Consider the following 15,100-nt stretch of genomic DNA (forward strand, 5'->3'; position numbering starts at 1 on the left):
AATTAAATATAAATAAATAAAATGTTTTCAGGTGGTTAAGTCCATGAGGAACAGGAACAGGGGGAGAGTCTGGAATGAAGTGGAGAAAACAGGTCCAATACAGGGAAAATTTTGCTTGGGAGAAAGGTAACCTCAGCCTAGATAATATTTTGGGAAACATAAATTGTGAAAAGAATACTGGAATAGCCATACAGTCACACAAGCATTTCTCACATAGATACAGTCATAGGCATGGAAAGATCAAGAGAAGTGTTTGCCAATGCTACTAATTGTTTTCATTAAGCGATTATGTGCTTGCCTGAACTTTGGGCACATGCTGTTATTTGTATGAAATGTTTACCACACACACTTGGTCCAGGTCCTCAAATATTTCATCAAAATGTTTTTATGCTCTGGAAAGCTCAAGTGTGGATGGTAATTTTCCTTTGTCAAATGTAAAAACAAATTTTACTTTAGATTCGGATACCTGTATTCTTATATTATTATTTACATGGTGTTTATTTGTATCTATTTACATATATTAATTTTATATTTTATCTTATCATTCTTATATTATATTATTAATATATTATAGTATATTATATTATTCTTAATTCTTCAGTACCCATATGTAAGATGTTTCCTAGGTTTGGAGAAAATATCCAGCTAGTTGCTATCTAAAAATTAAGACTATGTTTATGAGGAGGTCGCTTTAACATAGTCAGGCCAACATGTGATCTGTAAAGGACTGTTTCCAAGTAAATTGGTAGTTCTGGCAGTCTAAAAGTTATGTAAACGGAAACCTCTGGATTCTTTTTGGTGTTGTTGTTGCATGGTATGACTTGTGGAATCTTAGTTCCCCCATCAGGGATTGAACCCGGGCTCTTGGCAGTGAAAGCACAGAATCCTAACCACTGGATGGTCAAAGATTCTGCTTTTGGATTTCTTTTGGCTTGATTCAGACTTTATGGCCTAACCATTCACTAGAAACAAAGAGATATAATTTTTGTTAAAATGGTCCTGAACTGATAAATTAAGTTTCATACTGAAACAGAATTTGATGCCATATCAAAGAAACTGAAGATACTTACCAAGTTAGATAATTCAGTACAAGGTAGCCAACTCTGACTTCTTTATTGTATCACTTCAATGCTGGACAGCCACTAGCTGACTGATTTTTTTTTAAATAACAGAAATTTACTTTCTCACAGTCCTGCAGACCGCAAGTCCAAGATCAAGGTGGTAGCAGGTTCAGTTTCCTCTGAGATCTCTCTCTTTGGCTTGCAGATGGCCATCTTTTTGCTGTGTCCTCCCATGGTCCTCTCTCTGTGTTTGCTGTGTGTCCTAATTCTTATTCTAGCTCTCAGACTCCAAATTGAAATCACAATAATAGTAAAACTAGTATAAAGGAAACTTAAATATTGAGAGTTTTGGCCTAATGAAGAGTTTATAGAATAGATATTTGTCATTTGTAGTTGTCTCTAAGCTACAATGAACCTCATTTTCATATTTTTGTTGTCCTGGAATTGTAAACCTTTCCAAGTTAGAATTTGAAAATTTTATGTAGTCATTCTTTGTGTAAGGTGCAGTTTCTACTAACTAGATGCATTTGTATGAGATTTAACTCAGAAGCATGTAGTAAGGAGCCAGGTCTGGAGTGACAGAAATGGAGAGCTTGTATCTGAGACTGACAGCAGATATGGCAGTTTTCCTGTCCAGTGTAGTTCTAGACTTGGTAGTAGAAAAAGCCTGAAGTCAGTAAAATTACTGTGGCTCTGATGTGAGCAGTTCTTCAGTGTGATGCTTGGAATTATTACTGTAAGTTCAACCTAGAATCTATTCCCTCAGTCTTTTCAAAAGTTTTGTTACATTTCTAATATTTCTTAATAATCCACTACTAGTTGAACCAACTAGAGTAAATTCTGTTATCTCCAACCAAGTTTCTATGTTGGAATAGAGAACTGTAATTTAACAGTAGTACATCTAGTGGCTATTGTTTCATTTTCCAGAAAACAAAAATATTGTAGGCTCCTCCTTCCCTGTGTTAACATTTTACGATGGACTACAATACTACTTGTTTGCTAGTTCTTAACCAGGGCTTCATTATATGTTAGAAATAAGTGTTAAAATAATTGGACAAGTCATTCCCCTCATGTAGCATATACATCTTGGAGTAATTTAAGTAATGAATTGTTTTAAAGTAAGCTGATTTGTTGCAAGTAAGAAAATTGGAAGAAAATGTTGTCATTTGTTGCAATTGCCCCTTAAAAGAAAGCAACTTTTATCACTTAATTTTCCATATTCTTACTCTGTAAAACATTCTCCACAGTTTTCTTCCCTTACTAAACCTCTGAACACAACCTCTAATGATTCAATGAAGGATTCATAGAGAACTTGAAGAAAGATCTGTCAAGTGATGAGAAACATGAAAAAGATGGACTAGGATACTAATTTCTATTTTAAAGAACCTGAAAACACTTGGAGAACTGCAAGAATAGAGATTTCAGTCTTCACTCAGATGAAAAGTTTGGTGGGCATGTGTGTTTCTTTAAAAAGCAAAAAAATAACATTCATAGAATCCTAAAAGTTCATAGAACTAAGAAATCTACATAACAATTCAAACCACCATTTACAGCTAATTGATTCTCCTATACTGTGCAGAGGGGATTAAAATATGTATTTATGTATTTCCTCGTGCTTGTGTGTCTTTGCCATTCCTCAAATACACATGGACAAATGCCACTCACAACTGAGCCTTAACTCTTCCCACTTTTCTATATCCAGTAAGCATGCCCCCACATGCATATGTGCATGTGTGTATATATAACTTTGAAAAATGCATCTCATAGTTTTCTTTCTATGGCATATATCACATTATACAATTAGTGGTTTCCAGAGTCATTAAACTTTGTTTCCAGAACAATACACATAAATCTGTCTATTTATACACAGAAACAAATTTAGTTGCAGTGGGTATAATGAAATGATATAAGCCTTAATGGTCTTTTACTTAGAATTAACCTGTATCTGAAGATGATTTACGGGGAATACAGAGAATAGAATGCTATGTAGATGTTAATTGTATAGTACAATTGTGAAAGGACATATATAGGAAACTACTCTTTCCGCTCCAAAATATAACACTCCATTCTTATCTCCTCCTCCATAATACAAAATTATCTTGGGAGAACAGGAAAAGAACTCACAGAAATGCAGCAAAAATACATAAACAATTGAGATACAGCACCAAGACATAAAAAGTCCTTTAGTAAGTCAGACTGATAGTCTTGCTTTTTCCTTAGTCTGCATTTCAATGGTCTTTCTATTTTTGTTAAACATAAGTGAAAGGGGAAGAAGTTTTTATTAGAGGTTTGTTGACTAGCTGCTGACTCTCTTATGCTGTAAATGGTGCATTGAGATCTTTAGCTGTCAGGGACTGAAGGAATGGGAAGTATTCTTAAATTCGCCCTGATTATTCTTCAAAAGTCTCACAAATACATATTTTGAATGAAATATGTTTGCTTTCTCTATCAACTAAATTATTCTCTTTTCCCAGAAATAATATAGAATTTCAGAGTCAGTACATATATTTCCTTTGTAGAACAAGATGGTCAATGAAGCAGTCACTGTGAAAGCCTCATGAGAACAATTAAATCTCAGCAATTAAGTTGATGACTAAATTTGATGGTAGAAAAATGTTAATAACATACTTTCTGTAGCCCTTTCTGGAATGGTTCACTTTGTTTTTCCTCCAGTTACTGTAATCAAAATGAATAGGCACAAATGATTTAAAGTATCTTACAAGCATGTAGAACTAAGACTTTGGCAGATATAGCTAGAAGGAGCAGGAAAACATATTTTCAGAAGCTCAGAGATTCAAGCTCTTTTAAAAAAAATGTATTTTCATGAAGATTTTTTAAAATAATAAGTCTGAAAAAACATTAAGCTCCATGACTTCTTGCTCATTTGTTTTGGTTAGATTTTTAGACTATTTTATCTGGGGAAGAGAAACAGTTTATTATTTGTGCTCAGTGACCTTGAACAGGGCTTCCCAGGTGGCTCAGCAGTAAAGAATCTGCCTGTGATGCAGAAGACCCAGGTTCAATCCCTGGGTTGGGAAGATCCCGTGGAGGAGGGCATGGAAACCCATTCCAGTATTCTTGCCTGGAGAACCCCATGGACAGAGGAGCTGGCAAGCTACAGTCTATAGGGTTGCAATGAGTTTGTCATGACTGAAGCAACTTATCTTGCACAAATGACCTTGAACTCTTAAAATAAAGGTTGAAGTGACTAGGAGAAGCAGGATGCAACATTGATTAATGAGTCTAAGTATAAACATGGGCTTTTGTGGTCGAATGAACCTCAATACTGTTTTTGATATGATAGAAGTTACCCACATAAGAGTTCATGCAAAAGAGTTGTTTTCCTGGGTGTGCATTAAAGCAAGTAATGATCATCATTCACTTGTTTATATAACAAAATAAATAAATATATTTATTTATTTATGAAAATATATCACAATTCATTTGTTTGTTTAACAAAACATTGAATACCTACAAAATGCCAGGGATTTGCCAGACCTTGGTACCTCAGAGCAAATGCTCTACCTTCAAGAAATACATCTTCTTAAGGATTTATGTCAGTCTTGTGACCCAAGGCTTTCCAGACGATTTGACTCATCAGCTGTCATTTTAAAAATGTACCTGGATTACCCTGGATAGAAGATAGAGAAGGGCCCTCAGGGCTTAGGGAATGAAAACATGGAAATAAAATCCTCTAGATGATTTGCTGGTTGGTCTAAATATATTTAAATAGAGATGAAGTTCTATTGTTAAAATATATTAGATATTGTACATTTGAATTTACTTTGAGAAATACAGGAGCAAGCTTTCAATAGATGCTGTGATAATTCGAAACCACTGTGTGGTTGAGTTTCTTTTCTAAGGAGCAAGGTATGATCTTCAGGATATTTGGTTCTATTAAGAAGTTCTGGACATTTTCTGTAATCTCCCCAAACAAATTATTCTTTGTAATAGACTTTCTCTCCCTGATCTACAATTTCCCTTGAAAGAGTAGTAGCCTGTAGACTTTCCACAAAAGCAAGATTTCTCAACCTCAGCATTACTGACAGTTTAGTCTGGATGATTCTTTATTGGAGCGGGCAGTCATCCTGTGCATTTTAGGATGTTTAGAAGCTTCCCTGGCCTTTACCTACGATGTGTCAGTGGAAACCTCCCTTGCCCCAACGTTGTGACAAACAAAATATGTCCAGACATTGTCAAATATCCTCTGGGTGACATAATCACCATTGGTTGAAAATCACTTCACCAACATAAGCTATTGTAACTTAGTTTTATTGCAGTAGTTTAGTATCTCAAATGCTTTACTGCTAGTAATAATAATGAATAATAATATTCTTTTTTTTTTTTTAAATTTTATTTTATTTTTAAACTTTACAATATTGTATTAGTTTTGCCAATTTGAGCAGGGGGATCCAGCCAACTTGTAATAAAAGCCAAAAGTATACCAGACAGACTCTTTTATGAAATAAGGTCCTATATTGATGTGGGTATCATCACTGTACTGGTGACATTGTCATTTTGTTCCTGGTCACACAAGGCAGGCCCAGCTCTTCTATGACATATGAGAAAGTTGGAAAGAGCAAATCTCCTTTTCATCTAAAGTAAGGCTATACTCTAACCTGTGGTTCTCAGGACCTTTGGAACTTTCTGAGGGTATTTCAACAATACTGACCTTTTGATTACTCTGTAACGTTCTGATGTAATTTAAACAATTCTGATACCTCACACCCAAAGGTTCTGATTTAATTGGATTTAACTGGTCTGAGGTGAGGCCTAAGTATTAGGTTTTTAATGCTCTCATGAGATTCTTAGGCCAGCACTGCCAGGATGGAAAATACTTTAACTTGGGCTGTGAATCATCTATTTTTTAAGCTTAATTTTGTTTAGGGATGTTGGGAAACAGTTAAATCCTACTTGTTATATATGTGTGTGTGTATATATATGTATGTGTGTGTGCATATATATATATCATAAATCTATATAATAAATCTTTATAAAGATCATACACTTTGTGTCTGCTTTGGGCCTAGGAATTTAGCCTTTGGAACTAGAAATAAAACAAGGCATTTAGCTTTTAGAACAAGGTGTTTAGCTTTTAACCCACTGATTCTCAAACTCTGCACATTAGAAGAGCCTGATTCTTGTTTTCTAAAGTCCAGACCATACCCCAGACCAATTAAATCACAGTCTCTAGGGTGCTGCACTGCAGCAGTTATCTGTGAAGTTCTCCAAGTGATTTCAAAGAGTAGACACATTTGGGAACCACTGCTTGAACCAGATCTGGAAAGGGATCTAATTATTCAGGCCTGGTAATTCAGAGCATTGTTCTCATCTTATCTGCACAGTAGAGTCACCTGGGGAACTTTTGAAACTCCTGAAGTCCACACTGCACCCAAGTCTATTAAGTCAGAATTGCATGGGGTAGGAGCCAGTCACCAGTAGCGATGCTAATATGCAGCCAAGTAGGGTTCTCAGACTTCATCACACATAAGAATCATCTGCAAGGCTCAATAAAACACAGACTGGTGGGCTCCATACCCCACATTTCTAATTCAAATAGGTCTATGTTGAGGCTCAAGGATTAACATTTCTAAGTTCTCAGTTGATAATAATGTTGCTGTGGGTCCAGGGACCACACTTCGAAATCTAAAACACTGATTTTGAAAATCAGCTTGAGACACGAAAATTCAAAAAAACACATGTTGAATTGTTTTAGTAGATGTGATATTATTATTCAAATATCTGCATGAGGATACTGACTATGGCTATTTTAATATTTTCTCCTATTTCCTATATTAACTCTCTTCCCATGAGTTTTTTCCCCCTTTTATATGTCTTGGTGCTCCTTTTTATTTCTCTCATATATATATGTAGATGAGAGGAGGGTCAACAAGTATGAAATCTAAATTTCTTTCATTAACCCAAATGACAGTACTTGTATACCTGGCATAAATGCAATCTCTGAAGACAGAACCCTGATTGTAGAGGTTGTGGCTCCACAGAGGGGGACATAACCATCTGGGCAGAGCAGACTTTCTCTTAAGGTATGCAGACTGTTCGTCCACCAAGCACTAAGTGACTTATCCCTCATAACAGCTCTAAGCCATGCAGAATCCTTGCCCCCTTTCTCTGGCCCCAGGACTCACTTTAGTATGCTCAGGAGTCTGTCTTTCTATGTTAGAATTGCATATACAGTTTTAGCCAGATAATGAATGCTCAGAAAATTCTGAAGGAAGTCACATAGCCTATATTTTCCTATTTATGTGAGAATCTGCATGATGATATCCCCTACCCCTACCCCAAAGAAAGAAAGAAAAAAAAAAACTAAACAATTCATTCAGAAACAAATCAGTGAATCAGGGGAAAAGATCAAGTAAATGGTAGAGGAGTAAACTTCATATTAAAGATAACAACTGTGGAGTGGGAGAGAGAAGAGGAGAGGAGAGGAGATGAGAGGAAGAAGAAAGTGGATGAGGAGAGGGAGGAGGAGAAGGGAGGTGATGATGTTTGTTTTCTCTCTTTGTTGACTTCTCAATGTACTTCATACTTAAAGTATCTGACTTAGGATGTGATCATGTTGCTCTAAATTAAACAAGTTGGTGATTCCAGAATTGATTGATACCATTGTCACTATATTAATGTTTATTTCATTGCACTGATTAATCTTCCTTCTCAACTAGCCTATTGCAACTTGGAATATACATCAGTTCATTATGGTGCTAAGTGGTAACAAGGGAGTTTTTGATCCACAAAAATACACACTCAAGGGCAGCTAAAGTCACAAATGAAAGAAGCCATGATCAAGGTTGGTTTCCACATGCTCTGTTTCTTCATGTATCATTATGGTATTAATGTGATCTGATATATTGAAGCTGGAGAAGATGTGGTTGAAATCAACTTATACTACAATGCACTATTGAGAGGCAGAGACTATTTCAGTCATCCTTAGAGCTATGACCATAGCAGTATATTTTTTCCTCTCTGAACAAAATACTATTTCTGCTCTATTTTTACCACTCAAAGTATTAAAAAAAAAAAAAAAAAAACAAGCAAAAAGATCCCACACACTAATGGAAAGAGGATTCTACAGAGCATGTGCATGAGAGGATGGAACTCTTGGAGGCCATCTTGGAATTCTGTCTACCACCTAATCTCAATTTTTGCAGAGATATACATATATATATGTATATGTGTATATATATATATCTCCTACTGATTCTGTTTTTCTGGAGAACTGTAACATAAAGCCCTGACTAGTACATAGATGAATCTTAAGCACATTATGTTAAGCAAAATAGCCAATTGTAAAAAGACAAATATTGTATGATTTCACTTATATAAGATATTTAGAGTATTCAAATTTATATAAACATAAAGTGACATGATGGTGGTTATAGAGGCTGTGGGGAGGAAGAAATGGGGAACTGTTTAATGGGTATAGAATTTCAGTTTCACAAGAGGAAAAAGTTCTGGAGATTGATTACACAACAGTGTGAATATACTTGGCACCACTGAGCTGTATACTTAAAAATGGTTGAGATAAATGTTATTCAATTTTTACCACAATTAAAACAAAATGAAACAAAAGCGAAAAAACAGAAACAAGCTGTTGATATTTTCCTGGTTCAACTGATTTCAAACAGTTAAAATTCAGAAATACTTGCTATGGCTTTAAAGAGAAGCGATATGAAGTCAGAATGGACACCCAAATTGAACTTGAATCAACAATTATCTAGCTGGTGTTAAAAATAGTAACAAACAAAAAGCCAAATGAATGGGATATTCTCCTACAAACAGGAACATAAGAGCAAGGACCAATACTTTATTCTATCATCACTGGCCAGTGCCTTACAGGATTTTGAGTCTGTTGGAAGTCAACACAGGATATGTGAGAAAACTGAAGTGAGTTCAGAAAGAAACATCATTAAACCTAAAAATGTGTTCTATAGAAATGCTAAATGAAGGTAGAGGTTAAAGGTTTGGCATCTGGTCCCATCACTTCACGGCAAATAGATGGGGAAACAGTGGAAACAGTGTCAGACTTTGTTTTTTGGGGCTCCAAAATCACTGCAGATGGTGATGCAGCCATGAAATTAAAAGACGCTTACTCCTTGGAAGGAAAGTTATGACCAACCTAGACAGCATACTCAAAAGCAGAGACATTACTTTGCCAACAAAGGTCCATCTAGTCAAGGCTATGATTTTTCCAGTGGTCACGCATGGATGTGAGAGTTGGACCGTGAAGAAAGCTGAGCGCCGAAGAATTGATGCTTTTGAACTGTGGTATTGGAGAAGACTCTTAAGAGTCCCTTGGACTGCAAGGAGATCCAACCAGTCCATTCTGAAGGAGATCAGCCCTGGGATTTCTTTGGAAGGAATGATGCTAAAGCTGAAACTCCAGTACTTTGGCCACCTCATGTGAAGAGTTGACTCATTGGAAAAGACTCTGATGCTGGGAGGGATTGGGGGCAGGAGGAGAAGGGGACGACAGAGGATGAGATGGCTGGATGGCATCAGCGACTCAATGGATGTGAGTTTGAGTAAACTCGGGAGTTGGTGATGGAGAGGGAGGCCTGGCGTGCTGCAATTCATGGGGTTGCAAAGAGTCGGACACGACTGAGCAACTGAACTAACTATAAAAGTTAATAGATTCCAGATTTTTTTGCAGTATAGACTAGAAATCTAAGGGAAAGTTACTAAGTTATTACAAGAAGGGCATTTTATGACAATTTCCTATTTCCCTAGAACATAGACCTGAAGGTGTGGACTTCAATTCAGTAAGAGACTTTTCTAGGCATAAGAGCAACTAAACCTTGTCAAAGAGAATGGCAGACCATCTGTACTGGCTGTGTAACAAATAGGTGTGTACCTCAAACTTAGTATTTTAAAACAACATACACTTACAATTTATTATTTTTCCGTTTCTGTGGGTCTGGAGTCTGAGCACAGTCCAGCTGGGTGCTGTCATCAGGGTCAAGGCGTTGGCGGGACGTACAGTCTCATGTCATCTTGGCATCCTCTTCCAAGCTCACTGGATATTAGCAGAATTTAGTTCCTCTGGAGCCATGAGGGCTGAGGCCCATTCTTTGCCACCCCATTCTCTCTACACATGGCAGTTTGCTCCTTCAAGGCCAATAGGAGGCAGTCTATTGCTGTTTCTTGCCTCTTAAGTCTCACTGATTAATCCAGACCCATGTAGGATAATCCCTCTTTTGACTGATTCAAAATAAATGAATAAGGATCCTAATCACATTTGTAAAATCGCTTTTGCCACATGATGTAACAGAATCAGGAGAATAACAGCTCATGATATTCACAGGCCCCACCCACAATGATAGGAAGAAGATTCTCAACAGTGTGTATGTGAAAGAGCAGGACTCTTGAAGACCATCTTGTAATTCTGGCTGCCATATTGTCTCAATTTTTGCTTATCAGACCCCAAACTACATCACTTTTATTTAATTGCTGAGTATCACCCTAAATATGGGCTAGATGAAAATTCCATTTATTTCTATCAAAAATACTTGCAAATAGTTTCCTCAAGAGGAAACCTATATGTGGACCAGCCCAGCATGAAGGTGGAATAGTTAACTCATATGTAGGGTGGTTGAAAGAATGCCACATGACCTCACATCTGCTTAAAAATGTATTCCTAGGTTTGCAACGAAACCTGATATCAGCTTCAACAATGTCATTCTGTTGGATTTATCTCTACAACATCCCCAGTTAATAGCCAATGGGCCAAGGTTAAGGAGTTGGCTAGGATGGATCAGAGAGAGGTGATTCAAATTCAATATTGATTATAATCTTTTGCAGGAACACCTCAGTATTGCTGGATTGACATCACACACATTCATAATGTGTGTCTCCTAAAGTAATACTCATTAAAGAAGTAAGTTAAAAATACTGTTACATATGTACTCCGATGTTCATTGCAGCACTCTCTACAATGGTCAGTTCACTGCAGTTCAGTCACTCAGTAATGTCGACTCTTTGTGACCCCATGGACTGCAGCACACCAGGCTTCCCTGTCCATCACCAACTCCCAGAGGATACTCAAACTCATGTCCATCGAGTCAGTGATGCCATCCAACCATCTCATCCTCTGTTGTCCACTTCTGCCTTCTATCTTTCCAAGCATCAGGGTCTTTTCCAAGGAGTCAGTTCTTTGCATCAGGTGGCCAAAGTATTGGAGTTTCAACTTCAGCATCAATCCTTCCAACGAATATTCAGGACTGATTTCCTTTAGGATGGACAGGTTGGATCTCCTCGCACTCCAAGGAACTCTCAAGAGTCTTCTACAAAACCACAGTTCAAAAGCATCAATTCTTCAGTGCTGAGCTTTCTTTACAGTCCAATGCTCACATCCATCAATGACTACTGGAAAAACCATAACTTTGACCAATACAGACCTTTGTTGGCAAAGTGATGTCTCTGCTCTTTAATATGCTGTCTAGGTTGGTCAAACACCTTCTTCCAACAACACAAGAGAAGACTCTATACATGGACATCACCAGATGGTCAACACCGAAATCAGATTGATTATATTCTTTGCAGCCAAAGTTGGAGAAGCTCTACACAGTCAGCAAAAGCAAGACCAGGAGCTGACTGTGGCTCAGATCATGAACTTCTTATTGCCAAATTCAGACTTAAATTGAAGAAAGTAGGGAAAACCACTAGACCATTGAGGTATGACCTAAATCAAATCCCTTATGATTATACAGTGGAAGTGAGAAATAGATTTAAGGGCCTAGATCTGATAGAGTGCCTGATGAACTATGGATGGAGGTTCAGGACATTGTACAGGAGACAGGGATCAAGACCATCCCCATGGAAATGAAATGCAAAAAAGCAACATGGCTGTCTGAGGAGGCCTTACAAATAGCTGTGTAGAAGAGAAGAGAAAAGCAAAGGAGAAAAGGAAAGATATAAACATCTGAATGCAGAGTTCCAAAGAATAGCAAGAAGAGATTAGAAAGCCTTCCTCAGCCCTCAATGCAAAGAAATAGATGAAAACAACAGAATGGAAAAGACTAGAGATCTCTTCAAGAAAATTAGAGATACCAAGGGAACATTTCATGCAAAGATGGGCTCAACAAAGGACAGAAATGGTAGGGACCTAACAGAAGCAGAAGATATTAAGAAGAGGTGGCAAGAATACACAGAAGAACTATACAAAAAAGATCTTCACAACCCAGATAATCATGATGGTGTGATCACTCACCTAAGCCAGACATCCTGGAATGTGAAGTCAAGTGGGCCTTAGAAAGTATCACTACAAACAAAGCTAGTGGAGGTGATGGAATTCCAGTTGAGCTATTTCAAATCCTGAAAGATGATGCTGTGAAAGTGCTGCACACTATATGCCAGCAAATTTGGAAAACTCAGCAGTGGCCACAGGACTGGAAAAGGTCAGTTTTCATTCTAATTCCCAAAGAAAGGCAATGCCAAAGAATGCTCAAACTATCGCACAATTGCACTCATCTCACATGCTAGTAAAGTAATGCTCAAAATTCTGCAAGCCAGGCTTCAGCAGTACATGAACCGTGAACTTCCAGATGTTCAACCTGGTTTTAGAAAAGGCAGAGGAACCAGAGATAAAATTGCCAATATCCGCTGGATCATGGAAAAAGCAAGAGAGTTCCAGAAAAACATCTGCTGCTGCTGCTGCTAAGTCGTTTCAGTCGTGTCCGACTCTGTGCAACCCCAGAGATGGCAGCCCACCAGGCTCCTCTGTCCCTGGGATTCTCCAGGGAAGAACACTGGAGTGGGTTGCCATTTCCTTCTCCAATGCATGAAAGTGAAAAGTGAAAGTGAAGTCGCTCAGTCGTGTCTGACCCTAAGTGACCCCATGGACTGCAGCCTTCCAGGCTCCTCCATCCATGGGATTTTCCAGGCAAGAGTACTGGAGTGGGGTGCCATTGCCTTCTCCAGAAAAACATCTATTTCTGCTTTATTGACTATGCCAAAGCCTTTGACTGTGTGGATCACAATAAACTGTGGAAAATTCTGAAAGAGATGGGAATACCAGACCACCTGACCTGCCTCCTGAGAAATCTGTATGCAGGTCAGGAAGCAACAGTTAGAACTGGACATGGAACAGACTGGTTCCAAATAGGAAAAGGAGTACATCAAGGCTGTATATTAACACTCTGCTTATTTAACTTATATGCAGAGAACATCATGAGACACGCTGGGCTGGAAGAAGCACAAGCTGGAATCAAGATTGCTGGGAGAAATATCAGTAACCTCAGATATGCAGATGACACCACCCTTATGGCAGGAAGTGAAGAAGATCTAAAGAGCCTCTTAATGAAGGTGAAAGAGGAGAGTGAAAAAGCAAACTTAAAACTCAGATTCAGAAAACTAAGATTATGGTGTCTGGTCCCATCACTTCATGGCAAATAAATGGGGTAACAGTGGAAACAGTGACAGATTTTATTTTTGTGGGCTTCAAAATCACTGCAGATGGTAACTGCAACCATGAAATTAAAAGACTCTTGCTCCTTGGAGGGCTTCCCTTGTGGCTTAGCTGGTAAAGTATCTGCCCATGTTGCGGGAGACCTGAGTTCATTCCCTGGGTTTGAAAGATCCCCTGGAGAAGGGAAAGGCTACCCACTCCAGTATTCTGGCCTGGAGAATTCCATGGACTGTATAGTCTATGGGGTTGCAAAGAGTTGGACACAAATGAATGACTTTCACACTTTCACTTTCACTGCTCCTTGGAAAAAAAGTTATGACCAACTTCAGTTCAGTTCAGTTCAGTTCAGCTGCTCAATCATGTCTGACTCTTTGCGACCCCATGAATTGCAGCACGCCAGGCCTCCCTGTCCATCACCAATTCCCGAGTTCACTCAAACTCACGTCCATTGAGTCAGTGATGCCATCCAGCCATCTCATCCTGTCATCCCCTTCTCCTCCTGCCCTCAATCCCTCCCAGCATCAGAGTCTTTTCCAATGAGTCAACTCTTCACATGAGGTGGCCAAAGTACTGGAGTTTCAGCTTTAGCATCATTCCTTCCAAAGAACACCCAGACTGATCTCCTTTAGGATGGACTGGTTGGAACTCCTTGCAGTCCATGGGACTCTCAGGAGTCTTCTCCAACACCACAGTTTAAAAGCATCAATTCTTCGGCGTTCAGCTTTCTTCACAGTTCAACTCTCACATCCATACATGACCACAGGAAAAACCATAGCCTTGACTAGATGAACCTTTGTTGGCAAAGTAATGTCTCTGCTTTTGAATATGCTATCTAGGTTGATCATAACTTTCCTTCCAAGGAGTAAGTGTCTTTTAATTTCATGGCTGCAATCACCATCTGCAGTGATTTTGGAGCCCAGAAAAATAAAGTCTGACACTGTTTCCACTATTTCCCCATCTATTTCCCATGGAGTGATGGGACCAGATGCCATGATCTTGGTTTTCTGAATGTTGAGCTTTAAGCCAACTTTTTCACTCTCCTCTTTCACTTTCATCAAGAGGCTTTTGAGTTCCTCTTCACTTTCTGCTATAAGGGTGGTGTCATCTGCATATCTGAGGTTACTGATATTTCTCCCAGCAGTCTTGATTCCAGCTTGTGCTTCTTCCAGCCCAGCGTTTCTCATGATGTACTCTGCATATAAGTTAAATAAGCAGGGTGTTAATATACAGCCTTGACATACTCCTTTTCCTATTTGGAACCAGTCTGTTGTTCCATGTCCAGTTCTAACTGCTGCTTCCTGACCTGCATACAGGTTTCTCAGGAGGCAGGTCAGGTGGTCTGGTATTCCCATCTCTTTCAGAATTTTCCACAGTTTATTGTGATCCACACAGTCAAAGGCTTTGGCATAGTCAATAAAGCAAAAATATATGTCTAGAAATAGATGGCAGGTCAGGTGGTCTGGTATTCCTATCTCTTGAAGAATTTTCCACTGTTTGTTTAAATCCAAGCAGTCAAACATTTGGCATAGTAAATAGAACAGAAGTAGATGTTTTTCTGGAACTCTCTTGATTTTTTCATGGTCCAGCATATGTTGCCAATTTGATCTCCGGTTCCTCT

The 15,100-nt window shown here is 38.4% G+C and overlaps 1 non-coding gene across 1 annotated transcript; it reads left to right on the top strand.

Moving 5' to 3' along the window:
- Nucleotides 1–4,028: 4,028 nt before the first annotated feature.
- On the top strand, nt 4,029–4,099 carry TRNAH-GUG (transfer RNA histidin (anticodon GUG)). The gene has a single exon. It is a non-coding gene; the product is annotated as a tRNA-His (tRNA).
- The last annotated feature ends 11,001 nt before the right edge of the window (nt 4,100–15,100 follow it).

Source organism: Bos taurus, chromosome 1 (assembly GCF_002263795.3).
Source record: "Bos taurus isolate L1 Dominette 01449 registration number 42190680 breed Hereford chromosome 1, ARS-UCD2.0, whole genome shotgun sequence".
Taxonomy (NCBI): Eukaryota; Metazoa; Chordata; class Mammalia; order Artiodactyla; family Bovidae; genus Bos; species Bos taurus.